We start from the raw sequence: 21,324 nt of genomic DNA, 5'->3' as shown, positions 1-21,324 counted from the left end.
AAATAAATTATGGTAATAGTTTCATAGATCAGTGATTAATTAAAAATCATTGAACCATACATTCAAAATGGATGAATTTATAGAATGCAAACATACTCCAATAAAGTTATTTAGAAGTAAATAAGAATTACGCTGTCTTGTTCTGTCACAGTCCAGATATAATGTTAGTTTGATTCATTATACCTGTATTTGTTTAAACAGTAATTTTTGTGCTTTGAGTTTCCCTAGGAGCTGTGAGGAATTAAAAATTACAAAGCTACAGCCTCATCTAGGGGAAAGGAAAAGAAAGAAAAAAAAAATTACAAAGCAGCATTCCCTTCCCTGTGAGCCCAAAATGTAATTGGAGAAATAAGATATATCCAAGGGAAATTTACTAGTACAAGATAGCATTAATTAATTTTTTTCAGAATATAAATTCAACCTCTGGGTATTTGGTGTATGAAATGCCTTTAAAACCTTTCCAGCGAACAACTGTAATAAGCAAAGGGAACAGCATGGGGTATGTACTAAAACCAGGGGACAGCACTTTCCACAAACATTTAAACCATGCTCTAAAAAATTAGGACAGGATTAGAAAGTATCTCAATGGTTAACTTCTAGCTTTCCTTCCCAGGAACAGAGATAAAGGTATGGGTAGTAAAGGAAATCCTGGAAGCCTCAATAGTGACTCCCAGTACAGAAGCATGAGGACTAGGGTTAGGGATGGGCTGCTTGGCAAGCCATTCCAGACAAGGTAGTTTCTTTTCCAGATCACAGCATTCAGATTACTTCATCATAGGAGAGTGAAGGCATGGCCACAACCACTCAGAAAGCCTACATGCTGTGGAGTTCATTTCTGGTGAGAATACTGAGCCACTGAAAAAGTCACCCACAAGTTGGAGGAGCAGTGTCCAGACCAAGAAGGACAAACCTCTAACAGCAGGGAGAATTCCTCTGTCTATAACAGTTGGACAGAATCCTACAAAGTGGAGCCACACATTTGACGTAAAGCAAAAGCCAAGCCTGTTGGCAACTAAATAGAGCCTTACAGGAAAAGTAAACAATGAGGTTCTCTTTCTGGAAGAGTGCATGATCCTAGTTTCCTTCCTCTTCACTTTGGCCACAAAACAACTCAACTAGTACTATCAATCTTTATCATTCTTAACAGCCTAATATATCAAGGGAGGATTCTAAATGTACCCACCTTGATAATGAAGAGAAACAAGGTCAATTTACTTTCTCTGTTTTGAGCAAATAGTGGGCCTGTATATCTATTCTTATGGAAGGTGTGTGTGTATGTGTGTGTCTGTGTGCGTGTGTGTGTGTGCACAGAATTTTTTAAAACATAAATATATATACATTTACATGAGGCCTCTGAGAAACTTTTGCACATAAAAGACAAGATGCATGTACTACAGAGAAAAATATCTCAAAATTTCTTCCACCTTATCTCCCCAATGAGTAAAGTGAGGGATTTATAGTAAAAATTTTTAGTAAATTATTTATTAATTCACCAAAAGTGTAAAAAAAAGCAATGGAGATAAACCAAAGCTAGCGTTCACTATTTAGCATTTACTTATTTAAATATTACATTAAGAGACTTACAGGGTAGAAATCCTGACAATTCTGGATAAATAACACAAAGATCAATCCAGCTTAAACTTTTATATTAATATTTGAATTGCAAGACCTCTGGACATAATTTTACCTTTCATGAACTCACTCAACAAACATATATTGATTATGTCTCCTGTGTGCTAGGCATTATTTTAGGCATGGAGAACATGGTAGTGAAGAAATAGAAAAGGGGCTAGCATGCAGTGAAAAGAAACTAAATAAATGAGTTTTTTAAAAATAAGATAATTCTACATAGTGATAAGCTCTATGAAGACAATATAAAACTGTAATGAGATAGAGAGTTATTCTTTGGGTGAGAAAAGGTATCTGCTCTACATAGGGGATGGAGGAAAGGCTCAACTCTGACATTTTGTGATGCTAGGCAAGACATTAAACCTTTCTCGTATTCAATTTCCTTTTCTGTAAGTAACCAGTAGCTTCTTGTTGGTACCAGGCTAAGCATTAGGATTTGTCATCTTGTTTATTTCTCAAAATAACCCTTAGTAGTAAGTACTATCAATATCCACATTGTAGGGATAAGGAAACTGAAGCATAAAAGTTATTAAGTAATTTGGTCAAGATAATTCAACCAATGAGTGGTAGGTCCAGAAATCCAATCCAAGCCTATGTAATAGCTATGCCATTACTTTATAAGTAATGGAAAAAAACAGAAATTACTTTTGTGCAACCTAATAAATCATCTAGTACAATAACTTCTGTGTCTCAGGCACTCAACCAGATACCTTCAATATAAAAAATATTGGGGGGGAGGGGGTTGACACAATCTGAAACTGCAGTGCAGTCTATCTACAAGATAAAACTCAGTATTTTTCCAAGAGATATTTTGCAACTTGCATAGCATATTTTATTTACTGTAATAAATATCCATGTTCTATCATGTTTCTTACTGATAGTTGGAAATCAGTTGGATTATGATGCTTGTTGGGAGGTTGGGAGACATATGATAACGTGGATAGAGTAGGCTACACGGAGTTCCGTACAGTGGCTTATTTTTCTGCATCGTTGACTCTTGCTCCCACTTCTTAAGATATTTCTATATGACAGTAAGGGACAGCAGTAGACGAACTCTCACTTAATACAGAAAAAGCTCCCACTTCGTGCGATAATGCCAAGATTTGTTTCCAAGGTATTCTGTTAGCCTAAATCATCCCAAATATTACATTTGTCATTTTGAAATCACTCGTCTTCACATATTCAGGGAAAAGATTTTAAAAATGAAAAAAAAATCCCAGCCAGTCCTGCTGAATCCTGTCTCACATGGTTACTGTAAGGGAGGGTTACTGACATTGGTTCAGAAATGTTAGCTCCTGTTGGAACCAGGCTTCACCACAACTTAGCCCACGAACACTGGAGGGCAGCAGGGAGGCCAGCGTAAACCTCACCAAATAGTTTCGTGGGACACCAGGTGGCAGTGCTTCAGAACTTGGTGCTTTAGTTCTCAACACATGGACTATGCTAGAGCCTGATTCTCAAAGAAGGAAAATATAAATGAAAGATTTTGATAAAGGCTTCACAAGGTGGTGAATTTTGTGTAAAGCCATAGAGGAGTTCAGAGGTACACCATGAAGTTTTGTGGGGGTACAGCTTTGCAGGCAGAGTGGGCAAAGGCCAAGGGCAAAGGTCCTGATAGAGAAGCCCACTTGGAGTGTTTAAGGCATAGTATCCCGTCTTTCCCTCTAGCCTCTTGTGCTTCACAGCGCACTACTGTGGAAGAGACTTGCTAATACATTCAGGACTCTCAAATGCTTAGTCGGTGATTTCCCCAGTCTGTTGATCATGAAGCAGTTTGTGCTTAGATTGGGCATCATCTTGTCACCCTCACTGAGAAAGCCAATGCTGCTTTGGGGCCAGTTGCTTCTCCATAGTCCAAACTTTGCTTTTTCGGAGCCCTCTAAGATGTTACACCTGGCTGATTTTAGTTAGAGATGCTTTTCAAAGTTAGGGAAAGTTGTGTCTCATTTCCCAAATATAAAAAATTGGAACACTAAAACCTATCTCGTAGGGTGTATGATGCTTAAATTAGATAATAATATGAAATGTATAAATAGTGCCACCTGACATATAGGACGGCCAATAAATATCAACTTTCTTTTTTCCTAGTAAAACCTGCTTTTCTGTCTGTGTCCCAGTCTGGTGTCTATTACTGCTTTTTCTTCTTCCATTGAACATGCTTCAATGATGGAAGTGTTAAAGAAAAGCTTTAGATCAGGCGTCCCCAAACTTTTTACACAGGGGGCCAGTTCACTATCCCTCAGACCGTTGGAGGGCCGCCACATACTGTGCTCCTCTCACTGACCACCAATGAAAGAGGTGCCCCTTCCTGAAGTGCGGCAGGGGGCCGGATAAATGGCCTCAGGGGGCCGCATGTGGCCCGCGGGCCGTAGTTTGGGGACACCTGCTTTAGATGCATTAAATTTTACAAAGTTTAATTGAGCAAAGAACCATTAGAGATTCAGGCAGTGCCCCAGACCAGAACAGATTCAGAGGGACTCTGGCACTGCCACATGGTCAAAGAAGAGTTACGGACAGAAAAAGTAAAGTGAGTTATAGAAAAAGGAAGTAAGGTACAGAAACAGCTGGATTGGTGATAGCTTGGCATTTGCCTTATTTGAATGTAATTTGAACAGTTAGCCACCTATGGCCAAAACGTAGGGGTTGGTAGAGGGTAGACTTCAGCCTGTTTACGTATCCTGTTAGGTTACAGAGAACTATGTATGGAGAAGCCTTTGCCCTGAGCTTAAAATAAATAAGGAGGCAGCTTTAGGCTAAACTTAATTTAACAGAAGTTTCTAGAAAACCTACTTAGCCATCCCTTTCCCTGGAGGTAGTGACTATTTTTCATTATCCTCTTGTGATCGTTTCCTTCTGGCTACATTAATACAATTTGGGTGCTGAAAGGGCACAAGTGGATCATTCAATAGTGTTTAATTTTCATTTACCTAATGAGTAATTATATTAAGTGCTTTTTGTACACTTATAACTATTAGATAACATATTTCTCAAGTGTCTCTTCAAGTTTTTGCGATTTGTATTGGTTTTTCGTTGCTTATTAACTTGTACAAATTTTTTATATATTCTGCATTTGAATCTTTTTCAGAAATATACCAATGCAAATGTAATTTTCCAACTGTGCACTGACTTTCCACCTTCTTAACAATGATTTTTGACAAAGAGGTTAAAGTTAGACTTTCATGTTCACAGGGAGCTAGCTAGAGAGTTTTCTTTTGTTCTATAAGTACTTTAAAAATACTTTTTCTTCTTTGGCTTTTGTTAATTTTGATGAGAATTCAGGCATTATTCTTAAAGACATTTTCCAGAACATGATATATCAACTTTCTCTGGCTGTTGGCAAGTTCTGTTTTGTTTTATTTCACTTAGACACTTTGAATATGGACTTGCCTTCCACATCTTCAATGCTTCTGGCAGAACCACAGTGGTAGACTTAGAGAATTCCATATTCAACTTATGACATTCTGTATAGCACTGCTCCTAACCAAGGAGCTTGTTTTATAGAAAGTCAAGTGTACCAGTGAGTGGAGGGGCTTGCTAAAAACAAACAGATTATGAAATGGGTAAGTGAAGAAATGGGTTATGGAAATGGTAGTTATAGAAACCAGCTACAATCATGTGACAATTTGTGGGAAAAAAGACTATAATGTTGTAAACATTTCTTTTGAATTGTGATATGAAAATATTAAAATACACATTAGCCATTTTTTACTCTCCTCTCGTTTGCCTATACATGGTAGTGAAAGGCATGTTAATAAGTTAATCTTATGTCTCATATCTCAGAAGCTAAACAACAAGATATCAATGGGAGAGTATGACTCAGCTGGAAGAGGAAAGAATATCACCCAAAGATGAGTAAATATACTTTGTATTCTCTTTGGGGGAGAGAGTTAGGGTGTTTGTGGTTGAATGAAGAATAGTGACATCATCTTGTCAGGAAGCTTGCTTTTTAAAATTCGTTATTTGAAAGCTAAGTGTTATTTAAAGAGACACATATGGATGTCAAGTTTACAAGGTGGGGGTACTGTGGTAACTTTGTACTATCTCATCGTAACTACCTAGAAATATATTTCCAAGAAATTCCTTCCCTATATTGTTCTCAATTAAGTTGAAAAAAAGTTGTTTAAGACAGGTGCCAGGCTCCAGGCACTGTGGCAATTCACACATGTTGCTACTGATCTGCTAACTCATCTTATTGTTGACTCACAACTCCTCCACTACCCCCCAGATCACCTACTTCAGCTTCTCTTTTTCTTGGGCCAAGTACCCAGAGAGCATGATAGCAAATAACATCATTTCTTCTGAAGATCACCACCACTATGAGATTGAAGGAGATAAGAGACAGACAAGTTTTAGTTTGTCCTCATGGGTTCCATCTGTCACCACGGGTTCCAAAATGTCCTTATAGATCACAGTTTTTGCATGCTCTTGTCTACCTTCAACTTTCCTTCCTAAATGTTAGTCTAGCTGACCCAGAGTAAATTCAGGCTCAATACTAGATGCAAAGGCAACAGCTTTGCATAGGATTAAGAGTAGATTATGGCATTGTATCACAGAGAGAGCTAGCATGCTTATCACAACTTTATTTTACAAATAAAAAACATGTCCAGCCACAGAATGTAATAAGTGAGACTGAATACTTTGGATCAATGAGATAGAAATGCAATATCAGGACAATCCTAGGACACATGATCTAAGAAGTACAATTCTACTTCTGAAGGCAACAGGACTGAATATCCCGATCCTCTTCAGTCCAACAAATAAAACTCAGTGTCAGATTTTGAAAAGATTGCATTTTGTTCCTGTTACAATTTCATAAAACATGAGCAACTCAGTAATTTCTGAGAGCCACCAGCTCCAGAAATTGCATGAGTTTCAATCTTTATAACTAATCTTATTCTACATCTTTCATGGTGGTTCTGCTTCTCTGATTGTACCCTAATTGACATAAAGCCTAAAAGGAAAGGGCTAAGGCAATGATTTTATGATGATTCCGGATAACTAGACCCAGATTTCTTCTGTGAGCATCGTTAAGTGAAACTGCCACTTTAAGTTATTATGTGGTAAGTCTTTCCAACTTTAGACTTTACACATTTTCTGCATGATATATTTTAAGCAAAAATTTAAGTATTAGAAGAAAGTTCCTCTGAACACCTGTTTCCAAATGATATAAAAGGAGATTTTACTTAGAATTAAATCATCTGATCCAGACCACAGATTAAATCCACAGACTGCAGTTGCTGCCTTCTCTTGCCTGAGATCTGCACGTGTGCATTGCCAATTGGCTCCTGTAGCAAAGGATGGGAGTAGAGGGGTTCTCTTATTGAGCCTAGGGTTTTTGTTTTGCTTTTACTGCCACTTCAAACACTGTGAGTTCCCAGAGAGCACAGAGATACGTTGCTGAATCTTCTAGCTGTAAGGCTGAAATGATGAAGTCGATGGATTTCCTTGCTTTCTGGAAGTTGACAGAATAGCGATCATTTTTTACATTCTGGTCAGAAGAACACTGGCGAATAAGGAAAACTATCTTTCTGCTGGGAAGTTGCTTGTACCACAAAATACAGTAAAACTCCTGACGTGTTTCATACAGGCAGTTCAGGGTGACTGTTTTCCCCACTGGCATGGATATTGGTAGCTGGGCTTGAGTAACCTTCTGGGCCACACTGAATCCTGTGGGAAAAATCAGAAAACAGAGCTGATCCTTTGATGTAGTGAAAAAAATATTATAAAAACTAGACTAATTTAGGAGCCGGCGACAAACCAAATTAAAATCATAGTATGCTCGCTTTTCTGCATTTTCTCCTTTCCTTCTCAAGTCCGTGAGAAATACCACATGCCTGTTTGTAATCCTCCCATCCTTAACATTTTTACCCACATTTGGAACCGTCCATACCAGAGTAGCTGAAGGCCACAAATATGCACAGCAGGTTGGAGAACTGCATGTGGCTTGTAGCTCTCTGCACAAATGTGAGCTGTGCCGCCTCAAGCTCAGAGTTTAGTGCCTCCGAGGGCTCTGTGGTGTGTATATAGTTCCTGGGTTCTGATGCTATCTCCCCAAACAGGAAATTGAGTCTTATGTTTACAAACTACATGTCTACGTACAGATGAGAAAAAATGTCTGGCTCACCCCAAATCTTTACTTTGCCTAGCTGTCATTCCCTCGTCATTAGGCCAGACAGAACCTAGAAAAGAGATACAAGAAAAGCAGTTTCTATTGAGGGTCGTAGCTGAGGGGAATTGCAGTTGAACCAGTTGACATACATTGATATTATTCAATGGAATAATTGTGGGGACCCATTTAAAGTAGTCATTCATTTAGCATATATTTACTTTGTGCCATCAGAAACTCATTAAATTTAAAGGAAAAATCTTAAGATCTTTGACTTCTCTGTGAAAGGCAGTCCTATTCTAAATAATTACTGCATCTCTTTCTTCCTCCTTACTGAGTTCTAGGGTCCTAGTTAAGTTCTACAATAAGTAAAGCTACTTCAAAATCAAAGGATAAAAATCAGTCCTTGACTTTCAGAAGCTGTTCAGTTGACTATGTTTTTATGAAATTCTAACAGGAATAAAATGTCATCCTTTCAAAATCTCATGTTAAGTTTTATTTACTAGACTGAAGAAGATCAGGATATTCAGTCTTGTTACCTTCAGAAGTAGAATTGTACTTCTTAGATCATGTGTTCACGAATTGTCCTGATATCACATTTCTATCCCATTGATCCAAAATATTCAGTCTCACTGGTTACATTCTGTGGCTGGGCATGTTTTTTTTATTTTTAATGATAAGCAAAAGATATTGTTTGTCATGATAAGCATACCAGATCTCTCTGTGATACAAGTGATACAGTGCTATAATCTACTCCCACAGAATGTGTTATCTAAAGGTTTCAATAATTTTGTGCATATCAATACCACAGAAGTTGCGGATAAATTTTTTGTATACTGTTATGTGATTGTATGGAATTTAGATGTTAACCTTTCATGTGATTTCACTGTCGTTTTAAAAATTTTAAATTAAAACAAAATTATTTTAGAGTCGGGGTCTCTCTCTGTCACCTACACTAAAGTGCAGTGACACAAACATAACTCATGGCAGCCTGGAACTCCTAGGCTCAAGTAATCCTGTCACCTCAGCCTCCCAAATGTCTAGATCGCCAGTTGCGAGCTACCAGGCCTTGCTAATTTTTAATTTTATTTTGTAGAGATGGAGTCTCTGCACGTTGTCCAGAGTGGTCTCAAACTCCTGGTCTCAAGTGATCTCCTTATGTTGACTTCCCAAAGTGCTGGAATTATGTGTGTGAACCCAGCCCCTGGTTTCACTGTCTTAACGGATGAATTAATATAAAGGGACCCAGAGATAGCTAAAAAAAGAAAGTGCAGACAAGTTCTCTAAAGCATTTCCAGTTCTTTCTGAAAGGTCAAAATAACATATCACCGAGTGGTGCCAGGAAGAGTTTCTCATTGTTTGAGGCATCGACTCCTCTGTCGCCATTTCGCCTCTGAGTGCTGACAAGTAGCCATGCTCTGGTTTGCGATTATTTGTACCTAAGTAGATGGAGACCATTAATACCCACAGTAGTCTGGGAAGCAGTATGACGGCAGGATTTCCTTCCTGTTGAAATAACCCCACTCTGTACCCTGACAGTCCAAGTGCAGGGTCCCTCCGTTCTGTATAGAAGCTGCCTCTGAAATGTGGTTTCTGGGTGGGTCAAGCATGAATGTGCTGTGATAACCCCTAGGTTGGGAAATTGGTCCTATCCTAAACATTGTTTTGCCCCTTGTTATAATTTAATTAACAAATGACAAAGTATTATATCTGGTAAAGGACATGCATAAAACAATATTGAAGGAATTGTTAGAAGGATATTAATCATTTAAAATTTCCAAGTTTAGTAAATTGATCTGTGATAAATCTGAGGGGCTTATTTGAAATAAATTTATTCTGAATCATGGCTTTGATTGGGAATATTCGATCATGTTTTGATTGTTCACTTGCCACCAACCTGAGTCTAAGGTGAAGCTGCTTACTAGTCCTTGGCTTAGACACAGGAGACAAACCAGAAGTCATCACCTTCCATCCTTCCTACTTACCCAGGAACTGGTAACTTCACAATGGCAAAGCTCAGACACATGAGATTTAAAAAAAAGACTCCCAAGTTCTGTATTTTCTCCAGTTATGTGAGTGTCAACAGTAGCAGCAAAACTCTATGCTTAATTTTATTAGAAGTTCTAAGGTGGAAGAATTCATGGGCCCTCTAAATTCAAATATTTGGTCATGCTGTTGCCATGAGTGCATGTGTACTGTTTTGTGCAATTCTACAATTTTTCATAGTTATCAGGAAGACAAGGCCTCTCACAGAATGTTGCTTTATCAGTGAAAATATTAAAAACTATTAATAGTTAAATGTCCAAAACAAAAATATTTCCGTCTTTGGACATTGAAAGAATTAAGATTCTGTTCCACTTTATGCTGAAACTTCGTCTGGTAAAGCAGTTTATGTAAAAGCACCAAATTGCAAAAGCTGTATTTTTGCTGCACTGCCCCATAAAGAAATCCAAATGGGAATAATTGAGTTATTCTATGGCAAACTGTCCCCACACTCTTCCTGGTTCTTTATAGAAATCCTGAAACTCACATCTGTATGAAGCCACAGAATCACTGTTGAGATTTCCAGCTCTTCCCGATTCTTCCTCTCTCTCACATCCTTGACAGCAGCCTTCCTCCCATGCTGACCACGAATTCCAACCTAGGCACTGTATTCTACTTTATTCTTGAATATTTCAGTCCACTGAAAGCCACTCCAATCAGACATAAATACTATCCCAATTTCTTCTTCAATTTTTCAAACTACTAGAAAAGAAAGTAAAATAACTTTGAGAGCCCAGGGGAGTTCATAGTCACAAAATACTGACATCTTGCGGGCACATCTCCCTTTGCTAAGAGGTAACTGATTGAATTTTTTTTTCACTTTCTCGTTTTGTGTGTTGAAAAAGTATGCATTGTGGTTCAGGGGAAGGAGTCTCAGGTTGTTTATTTCAGGCTGAACATCCTTTTATTCATAAATTAGAGTTTTTTTCCAATTAGATCTTTATTGGCATTTATGTGGCCTACCAGAAATACATCTGGCAAAGTCATTGGCAATAAAGGTGCTATTCTCCATTCTGTGGACTGATGAAGACAGTAAAAACTGTGGTTGTTGCTGTCCATCTAAAAAATATTTTTTAATGTATTAAATAATTATCATGTGAAAAAGTACAGAAAATTATATAGCAGACACCTTTGTATCCAGCAATGAGAATAAACAGATAAACAGATGCTTAATTTTGCTATGTTTTCTAAAAATATTCTCTCTCTCTCTCTCTCTCAAACATTTCAGACAAAGCTGGAATAATAGCCCTTGTTCCTGTTACTCTTTCAAAGATAGTAACCACTCTTGGGAAGATTTCATGCATGTCTTTTAGAATTTAACCTTTGCAGGCATGTATTACAAAACAATATGCTACATTATGTTTGTATTTTGAGATTGATAGTGCCATGCAGTATGTATCATTCTGCTTTTACGTCAACATTTTGTCAGATTCATCTAAGGAAATATGTATAGGACCACTTATTTGCTCGTAACAGCTAATACTTTCATTGCACGGATAAACCACTGTTTTTTCATTCCACTATTGATTATACTTATTTTTAAAGAGTGTTGCAGTGAGCATCCTTGTAAATGCCTCCTAGTTTACATATTGACTCTCTTGAATATCAGAAATTTGTATTGCTGGATTTTTAAATATGTGTATATTTGTAACTGGTTTAGGCAAATGGTTCTCCTAAGTTCTCTGTGTGGTGTTTTTCTCCATCTGGAAAAGTGCAATAGGTTTATCTCCATATCTTCCTACCAATGCTTAATGTTTTCAGACATTTTAGATTTTGTTGATCTAATAGAAATGAAATAATACTTTCTTTGAATTTGATTTCCTTGAGTTCTGTGGATGTTGATTTTTTTTTTTTTTTTTTTTTTTTTTTTTTTTTTTTTTTTTTTTGAGATAAAGTCTCACTCTATCCCCAGGCTAGCGTGCAGTGGAATGATCCCAGCTCACTACAACTTCCGTTTTCCGGTTTCAAGCAACTCTCCTGCCTCAGCCTCCCGAGTGGCTGGGACTACAGGCACGCGCCACCACCACGCCCAGCTAACTTTTGTAATTTTGTAGTAGAGACGGGGTTTCACCATGTTGGCCAGGATGGTCTCGATTTCTTGACCTCGTGATCCATCCACCTCCGCCTCCCAGTGCTGAGATTACAGGCATGAGCCACTGCACGCGGCCGGATGTTGACGTTTTATATATTCAGTGGTCATTCCTATTTTTTCTTTTTGAATTGCCTTTTATGTCCTTGTCTCTTCTTATTTTGGATGTTTTCTTATTTATTTGTAAGAGTTCCCCATCTAACCTTAATTTCTAAAATCTTTTGGTTATATTATTTATAAATACATCTCAGCATGTGTCTTGTTTTTAATTTTGTAGTGGGTACACATGCAGGTTAAAAAATTCCTTTCTATTACTAACTCTTTAGGGATTTTCATTTCCAATTATCAAATAATTTTAATGGTCATAAATCTACTTTTTAAAAATTTCTTCTTGAATTACTTTTGGTAGTGTATGTTTTTCATTCAAATTGTTTCTACTTTAAAAGTTTTAAAAATTATTGGCTTAAATTGTACTTAACTTTTTCTGAACTTTTTTTTTTTTTTTAGTTTCTACTTTATCTCTAAACATGTCTGCTTTTTCATCTTTCCTGTTACTCAATTTAGTAGTTTTCTATTATGGCCATGAGAAATTACCACAAACTCAGTGACTTAAAACAACACAAATGAGTTCTTTTGCAATTGTGGACGTCATAAATCCAAAATCACTGGGCTAAAATCAAAGTAGAGAAGGTCTGAGTTCCTTCTAGTGGCTATGGGGAATAATCTTTTTTGTTTTTTGTTTGTTTGTTTGTTTTTGCATTTTCCAACTTCAAGTTTGTCCTTATACTCTCTTCACATTGCTTTCTTTCATTCTGACTCGACTGCCTCCCTTTTAAGAGATCCTTGTGGTTACATTGGGTCTGCCTGGATAATTGAGGATAAATCTCCTCATTTCAAGATTCTTGAATTAATCACATAAAGTTCCTTTTGCTATATGTTATTTGGTATTATATCCCCAGAAAATTCATATGTCGAAGTGCTAATCTCTAGAAGCTTAGAATGTGACCTTTTTGGGAAATAGGGTCATTGCTGATGTCATTAGTTAAAATGAAGTGCTACTGAAGTAGTGTAGGACCTTACTTCAACAAGACTGGTGACCTTATGAAAAGAACGTTACGTGAAGACACAGAGACACACACGGAGGAAAGACGATGGGAGGAGACACAGGGAGGACATGACCATCTACAAGCTAAGGGATGCCTGTGACTGTTAGATACTTGGAGCAAAGTCTGAAACAAATCTTCCCTAGCTCCCTCAGAGGGATCACGGCTCTGCAACACCTTGATTTCCTTAAAAGGGAGGCAGTGGAGTCAGAAGACTCTTGGCCATTGGAACCTGAAAACAGTAAATTTCTGTTGTTCTAAGTCACCTAGTCCACAGTACTTTGTTACTGCAGCCCTATGCAACTAATATACCATGTAAAGTAGCATATTTATAGACTCTGGGGATTATGACATGGACATCTTTGGGGACCAGAATTCAGTGTACTGCATTGTTTGACTATTTTCTGTTTTTCCCATTATTAACATTACCAAGTATTTAACTTTTTTGCCCATTATTAACATTACCAAGTATTTAACTTTTCTATTTCTTCAAATTTATCCAGCATTTGATTTCCCTTAATTGCTTTGTTTTTGTTTCCTATTTGATTAATTTCTCTACTTATCTTTATTTTTAATTGAAGTATAGTTTACATAGTGAAATAGATGAGTCACAAATATGGAGTTAGATGAGTTTTGAAAATTGCAAACAGCCTTGTAAACCACACACTTATCATGAAATAGAACATCTATTCTCCTTTATCTTATGAAAATTTCTTGTGCCCCACCCAAATAATTCCCACTTACAGATTTAAACACTAATTGGCTTTGTTTCACTGTGGATTAATTTATCTACTGATAAATTAATTTAGAAATTAGAAATTCACATAACAGGAGTCAAACAGTATGTACCCTTTTGTATTTGGCAGTTTTGCTAGGCATTATGTAATTTAGGCTTATTCATATGTGTATCAGTGGTTCAGGCCATTTTATTGCTGATTAATATTCCATTGAATGTATGTGCCACAATTTATTGATTTAGTCTCTTGTTTACAGACATTTTCTCAAATTTATGGCTACTATGAACAAGACTGCTGCAAACATTTTTGTACAAGTCTTTGTGTTGGCATGCTTTTATTTTTCTTGGGTAAATGCCCAGATGTGATGTCACTGGGTCATTGTAGAAATGTATTTAGTTTTATGAAAATCCACCGAAGTGGTTGTCTAGTTTCTGTTCCAACCCTGTTCCAAAATTCGACATTCCAAAATTTTATATTCCAAAAAATTTTAAATGTAATGTTTGTTTGAAAATCTTTTTTTCCACATCCTTACTTAAAAAAAATTATTATACTTTTAAGTTCTGTGGTACATGTGCAGATTGTGGAGGTTTGTTATGAAGATATACACATGCCATGGTAGTGGTTTGCTGCATCCATCATCCCATCATCTACATTAGGTATTTCTCCTAAAGCTATCCCTCCCCAATCCCCCCACCCTCTGCTATTCCTCCCCTAGCCCCCTACACCTCAGGCCGAAGTGTGTGATGTTCCCCTCCCTGTGTCCATGTGTTCTCATTGTTCAACATCCACTTATAAGTGAGAACATGTGGTGTTTGGTTTTCTATTTTAAAATAGTTTCAGATACACATAGAAGTTGCAAAAATGACACAGAGTTCTCTTTCACATTTCACTCAGCTTTCTCTAATAACATGTTATATAACCATAGTTATGCACCATTATCATTATGTACTAGTATCAAAACCAGAAAACTGATATTGATACAATAGTATTTATTAAACTGCAGATCTTATTCTGATTCACCCATTCTTATATTCACTTTTTTTTTTTTGATATATACTTCAGTGACATTTTATCACATGTATAGATTTCCCTACCCACAACTACAATTAGGATACAAAACTGTTCCATCCATCACCCTAAAGAAATTCCCTGTATGCCCATTTCCCACCCATAACCCTAGGCAACCACTGTCCTGTAATTTTTACATATTGACAGTATTGAGATTGACTTTTTTTCATTCAACACAATGCCCTTGAGATTCATCAAAGTTGTTGCATGCATCAATAGTTCATTCTTTTTTACTGATGAATAATATTCCCTTGTGTAGATATGTACCACAGTATACTTATCTATCCACTCAATGAAGTGTAAAGTTTCTGAGATCCATCATGTGTTACCTATATCACTAGCTTATTGCATTTTATTGCTCTGTAGTATCCCATTATAAGAATGCACCACAATTTATTTTTCTATTCCCCAGTTAATGGACATTTGGGTTGTTTCCTGCTTGGGGTTATTATGGTTAAAATTGCTGTAAACAAAAGTCCTTGTGTGAAGATATATTTTCATTTATTGTAGATAAATACTAAAGAGCGGAATTTCTGGTCCTATGTTAAGAGCAATTTATAAGAAACTGCCAAATGATTTTGCAGTGTCGTAATATTGATTTGCATCCCATCAGCAAGGCATAAAAGTCCCAGTTGCCCCACAACTGGTTGGATGCTTATAACAATTTCAAATACCTTAACTGTAATAAAAAATTAGTTTTAGATAGTCATTTACTAAGAAAAGTTTCTTTTATTTAATTACAACTCTCATACTACCACACTAGTGTTTATACATTTATTCATCTAGTTGTGTGTGCAAAAGAAAACTAGTTTACATCTCTGCCCACATAAGCCCCCACTGTGGGGTTTGGCTGGAGCCTCAACTGCAGGTTTGGGTACAGGCTGCAGGTGCCTGGGGAGGACTGTGTGCCTGCTGCACAGAAGTAGGTGGCTGAGTCTTCAGGCTGGGAAGCCATGATATGCAGTGAGAAGTGTTTGGCACTTTTATTGAAGAAGATTTTGAGTCTTCCTTCTTCTTTTACAGTCATAATTGACCGTATGGCTATCAATAATGCAGGGCTTTTCCCAGGGAATTGTCGGTACCATGGAAAGTAATCAAATACACTGTTCTCATAAGTACAGTTCATAATTGAAATCTCTTCTTTCTGGACAATCAAAGATTGAGGACTTTGTTTCACCTGCTGCTGGTCACTTTTCTCCTTCTGTTGTCCACTCACCCCTGCATAGAGAGAGAACAAAATGTCATTAGGCCCCCAAAATAATATTTTCTTCTTAAAGTTTCCACCTTGATGAGTTTGACTGTACCCTAAATTTCTCATTCACTCAAGTGAGTAACATATCCTGGAGTTTCTCCTCCACAACTCACAGCATAGTTGAAGCCACAGAATTAAAAATGGTGCTCCTGAGATCTTGTCCATTCCTCCTGAAACCAGAGCTCAGTGACAGCCGAGGTAGTCTTCTGGTCTTCCCAACCAGCTGAATCTCTGACTATAAATTCACTCTCAACTGAATCCTTTCAACAGGCCCCACCCTTTCACAAGTGCTTTCATTTAAAGCTATGTCTGTCAAAGGAAGCACTTCCCTACTTTGTCCAAATTTAGAATTGCTGAAAATACATTCATCGGGAATCAGTAATCCCCTCTTTACACACAGATAAGGATCAGTTTAGAATGTTGCAGCTCAAGCCCCAACACTTTTCCTCATACCTTTTAGAATATTAAAATAATAAATAATATTTTAATATTCTAATAATTGGATAGGTAGTTGAATCATGGGGACAGGTCTTTCCCTTGTTATTCTCGTGATAGTGTGTAAGTCTCATGAGATCTGATGAGTTTATAAAGGGGAGTTTCCCTGAAAATTGGCATACAGACAAACTCACGAAGGTAGAAACTTTAAGAAGAAAATATTATTTTGGGGCCTAATGACATTTTGTTATCTCTCTAAGCAGGAGTGAATGGCCAGCAGAAGGAGAAAAGTGACCAGGAGCCAGTGAAACAAAGTCTATTGACATATCTAGCTATCCTACTGTATGATTTTTATTATGTTAGATTATTAAATCATTATAAATCGTTATAAATGATTTAATATTTTAGAATATTAAAATATTTTACAATGGTGGAATAGAGGAACTCCTGTGAAACCACAAGATTAACATGTACAGTGGCATTTCTTTTTTATTGTGAATATTAAAATGTTTATTGAGGGCACACAATGGGCATAATACCCTATTACAAGCTAAGGTCGTGGATCAGAACATAGAGAATATGTGGTCCCTTTGTCCTCAGAGAACTTTTATTACAATTTTTCAGATGTATTCATTCCATATTTTACATGATCCTCAGAAATGACAGTCATTAAGTTTATTTTTTCTCCATATGTTTTCTAAATTTTTTTAGTTTATTAAGTTTATTTTTTCTCCATATGTTTTCTAAATTTCAAATTAGGTAAATTAAATACTTTTTTAAAATGTACCTAAAGAAATTAGAAAATACTAGAATTACCTATTCTGGGGGAGCTGTGATCTTTAAATGTGTAAGAGAGGATAGAAAAATTCTGCAGAATTCAGAAATTATCGAGCTATAGTCATCCAGTAATGCAGTCATTTTTGGTGGTTCTTATCCTGAGTTTGAATAAAATTCGATATTTTCTTCACACTTTATAATGGGTCAACTATGAAAATATGAGGAATCAGTTTAACTTTGATGTTAACACAGGCAGGATACACGGGCAGAAATTGAAGATAAATTCTAAAGCAGCCCTAAAACAGGGATCATCTGTGTTATAAATCATAGAAGTTAAAATAACATGAGAAGTACATTTTTTTCAGAAGTACAAAAAGGATTTTGTTGGATCTATGTTTGATGTCATCCCAAATTCAGTTGAAGAAAACACCATACCAGTCCAAGAGCGGACAGTAGTCCACATTCCTCAATCTAGAATCCAATCATTTTCTTCTCAAGTACCCTAAGGTACTTTTTAGAAGTTGTTTAAGTTTTGATGTGCTTTCTTTTCCTTTTCATTTATGTATGCATATCTTCAATACATATATACTGAGTGCTTACTAAGTGCCTACTAAATTAGGCAGTACTTGCATCTCGTTTCATTCATGAAAGAGCCTCAGTCCCAGTCGTCAGTCAACCTAGTCCCAATATTCAGGTATCAGCCAATGATACCTGACAAAGACCCCAGTGTGTCTAGATAATGTGATGAAGGAAAGAGTGATAAAATCTGCTTCTGTACCCACTCAAAGAAGAGTATAGATGGGGAAGATGCTTGAACTGGGCCTTAAATTATGACAGATTTCCCCATAGAAAGAATAAAAGAATTTTAGGCCCAGATTAGTGTGGCTGGAGATTGAGCTGTATATGGGTGAAAACATTATAAAGTTATACTAGAAAAGTTAATGTGGGCTTGAAGGATAACATGTAAAATTCAAAAAGGTGTTGACTTCCAAAGTTGTATTTTCCACTCTGTTAGGCTAGAATAAACACAGATACTTCTCAGGTAGATGAACGGATAAATACACAAATACATTGAATGAAACAGATATGTGAATTGAAACAGAGTAGGAGATAATTTACTAGATTTTGAAAGGATAATCTCTGGCTACCTACTGAATATGTATATTTGGACAAACGTTAATCTTCTTTGAAGAAGCATTGCCCCTTTGTGGCCATATAGGGAGTTTACACAAAACAATTTCCTACAACTTCTTAAAACTGTTCAGCAATCCCTACATCTATCAGAACACTGAAATAAGTGGCTGAATCTTCCTGTTGAACCAATGATTTCTTCAGATGAAAGGAGATTTTGCCCTTGCTGAGGTCAGGTATGTCTCAGGAGGATCTGGAGGAACTGATTAGGATGCTGGAGATACCAGGAGAGAACAGGGCTTTTGAAACAGTGAGACACCACAACTGCTCTGGGGTTCCTTCAGAGGCAGAAATTGGCCGTCACTGCATGGTATCTCCTTTGCCACATAATGGCAACGTCGGATCAGGGAGAAGTCTTCACACTAAAGAGAATATGTCCTTAAATAGATCTAAATTAGATAATTGTACTTCATCTTTGTCAACACTTGGTATAGTAGCCATCTTTTTATTTTTAGCCAACATAGTGGCTACATAGTAGCATATATATACATAAATATATAAATATATATGTATATATACACATATATACATATATATACACCTATCTGTTACTATGTAGCCACTATGTACATATATACATATATATACATATAGTGGCTACATATCTTATTGCAGTGTTAGCTTGCTTGCACTTCCCTGATTGTTAATGACACAAGAGTCAGGAAACCTTTTCCATAAAGGATTGAATAGTAAGTATTTTCAGCCTTGCAGGTGATTTAGTCTCAATGGCAACTGCTCAGTTCTGCCATTGCAGCATGAAAGAGGCCATTGGTAACATATTTTTTAAAAACCCAAGCATGGCTGTATTTAAATACATCTTTATGAAAATAGGTGGATGGCTGAATTTGGCTCATAGGCCATATTTTGTTGACTCCTGATGTAGAGCATCTTTTCATGTGCTTATTGGTCATTTGTATGTTTTATTGTAAAGATTCTGCTAAAGTATTTTGTTAATTCTTAAGTCGGGTCATTCATTCTCTTTTATTGAAGTGTAAGAGCTTTTTACATATGCTGTACACAAGACTTTTGAATAATTTATATGTTTCAAATATTTCTTCAAGTCAACTAGCTTGCCTTTTTGTTTTCTTAAAGATATCCATGACCTCTGCACTGAAAAGTCCAAAAACAATGCTGACAAAAATTAAAGAACCTTAATAAGCAGAAAGTTATGTCATGTTCATAAATCAGCAGATTTAATAGCCCTGCCAACACTTTGACTGTAGCCCTGTAAAACTGGTTTCAGAGTTCTTTCTTCCAGAACTGTAAGAGAATAAATTTGTTTTGTTTTAAGCCACCAAGTTTGCAGCAGTTTGTTAGAGCAGCTTTATTAGTTTGCTAGAGCTATAACAAAGTACCACAAGTTAAGTGGCTTAAACAATAGGAACTTACTATCTCACATTTCTGGAGAGTAGAAGTTTAGAGAGAGACTCCCTGTAAGGGCTGTGAGAATCTATTCCATTTCTCTTGCCCAGCCTCTCGTGGTTTTCTGGCAATCTTTAACATCCTTTGGCTTGCTGAAGTACCACCCTGATCTCTGCCTTCATCTTTAAATGCTGTTCTCCTTCTGTGTGTGTGTGTACCCCAGCACCTAAACCCATTAGATTAAGTAAATTTACTGAGGCTCTAGAAGAAGATCTTCAGGGCTCAGACCTTAGTTATAGATTAAAAGAAGTTAATCACTTATGTCTTTAAATGAATGCACACTAACACTAGACATATAGCTTAGAAAGTATATAAAACTGAAAAAACTTTGTAATTTTGAGTTGGTCTGGCAATAATTTCCAGGCCATCTCACTGTAATTGGATACAGAAATAAAAGCTCTCTTCTTCCCCAGTTCATCTGAATCTCGTTATTCAGCCATGTAAAGTAGCAGCCCGAACCTCAATTTGGTCCGGGAACACAAGGACAGGAGAAACAGAAGGAAGCATCCAGTATGGGAAAAAGTAGGCAGCCAGAAGCCTGGCAAGCAAGGTTATTTATCCCACCTTCTTTTGCCTGCTTTGTTCTAGCTGGGCTGGCAGCCTATTGGATGGTGCCCACCCACACAGAGTGTGGGTCCTCCTCTCCCAGTTCACTGATTCAAATGTCAGTCTCCTCTGGCAACACCTTCACAGACACACCCGGAAACAATGCTTTACCAGTCATCTAGGCATCCTTCAATCCAATCGAGTTAATGCCTGATATTAACCATCACAATTAGAGTCCATTCTAATGCCTTTATCTTAACGAATGACATCTGCAATGACCCTGTTTTCAATTAAGGCCACATTCTGAGGTACTGAGGGTTAGGATTTCATCTTGAATTTTGAGAGACACAATTCAACCTATAAGAGCAGCCATAGAAAACTAATACAATATGTTGTCTAAAGTGACTAGTTTTTAACAAAAATTTATAAAATAGGCCCCAAACAGGAAAGTGTGATTTTTACTTTACAATAAATTGGGTAACAGGAACTGCCTTTTTTTTTTTTTTTACTTACAATAAATTGAGTATTGGCAACTGCCTTTTCTATTACTTAGATGTTGAATTTCACAGACAAAAAATTCAAAATTGCTGTTTTAAGTATGCTCAAAGAAATAAAATCATGCTTAGGAAAATAAAAAAGATATGATGATGACTTCTTACCAGCCAAGTAATATCTATAAAGTGGTAAAAAGTATTTTTTATGAAAGGAACAAAACAGAAATCCTGGAGTTGGGGAAGTGCAATGACCAAATGAAAAATTCACTGGAGGGTCAAACAGTAGGTTTGGGCTCCCTGAACAAGAAATCAGTGAACTTAAAGATAGATCTACAGAGATTATGCAATCTGAAAAAAAGACAGAAAAAAAGAATAAAGAAAAATAAACAGAGACTCAGAGAAATGTGGTACATCATTGAGCACACCAATATA

The sequence above is a fragment of the Saimiri boliviensis genome, chromosome 2 (genome assembly GCF_048565385.1).
Source record: "Saimiri boliviensis isolate mSaiBol1 chromosome 2, mSaiBol1.pri, whole genome shotgun sequence".
NCBI lineage: Eukaryota > Metazoa > Chordata > Mammalia > Primates > Cebidae > Saimiri > Saimiri boliviensis.
Note: the sequence above shows the minus strand (reverse complement) of the source record.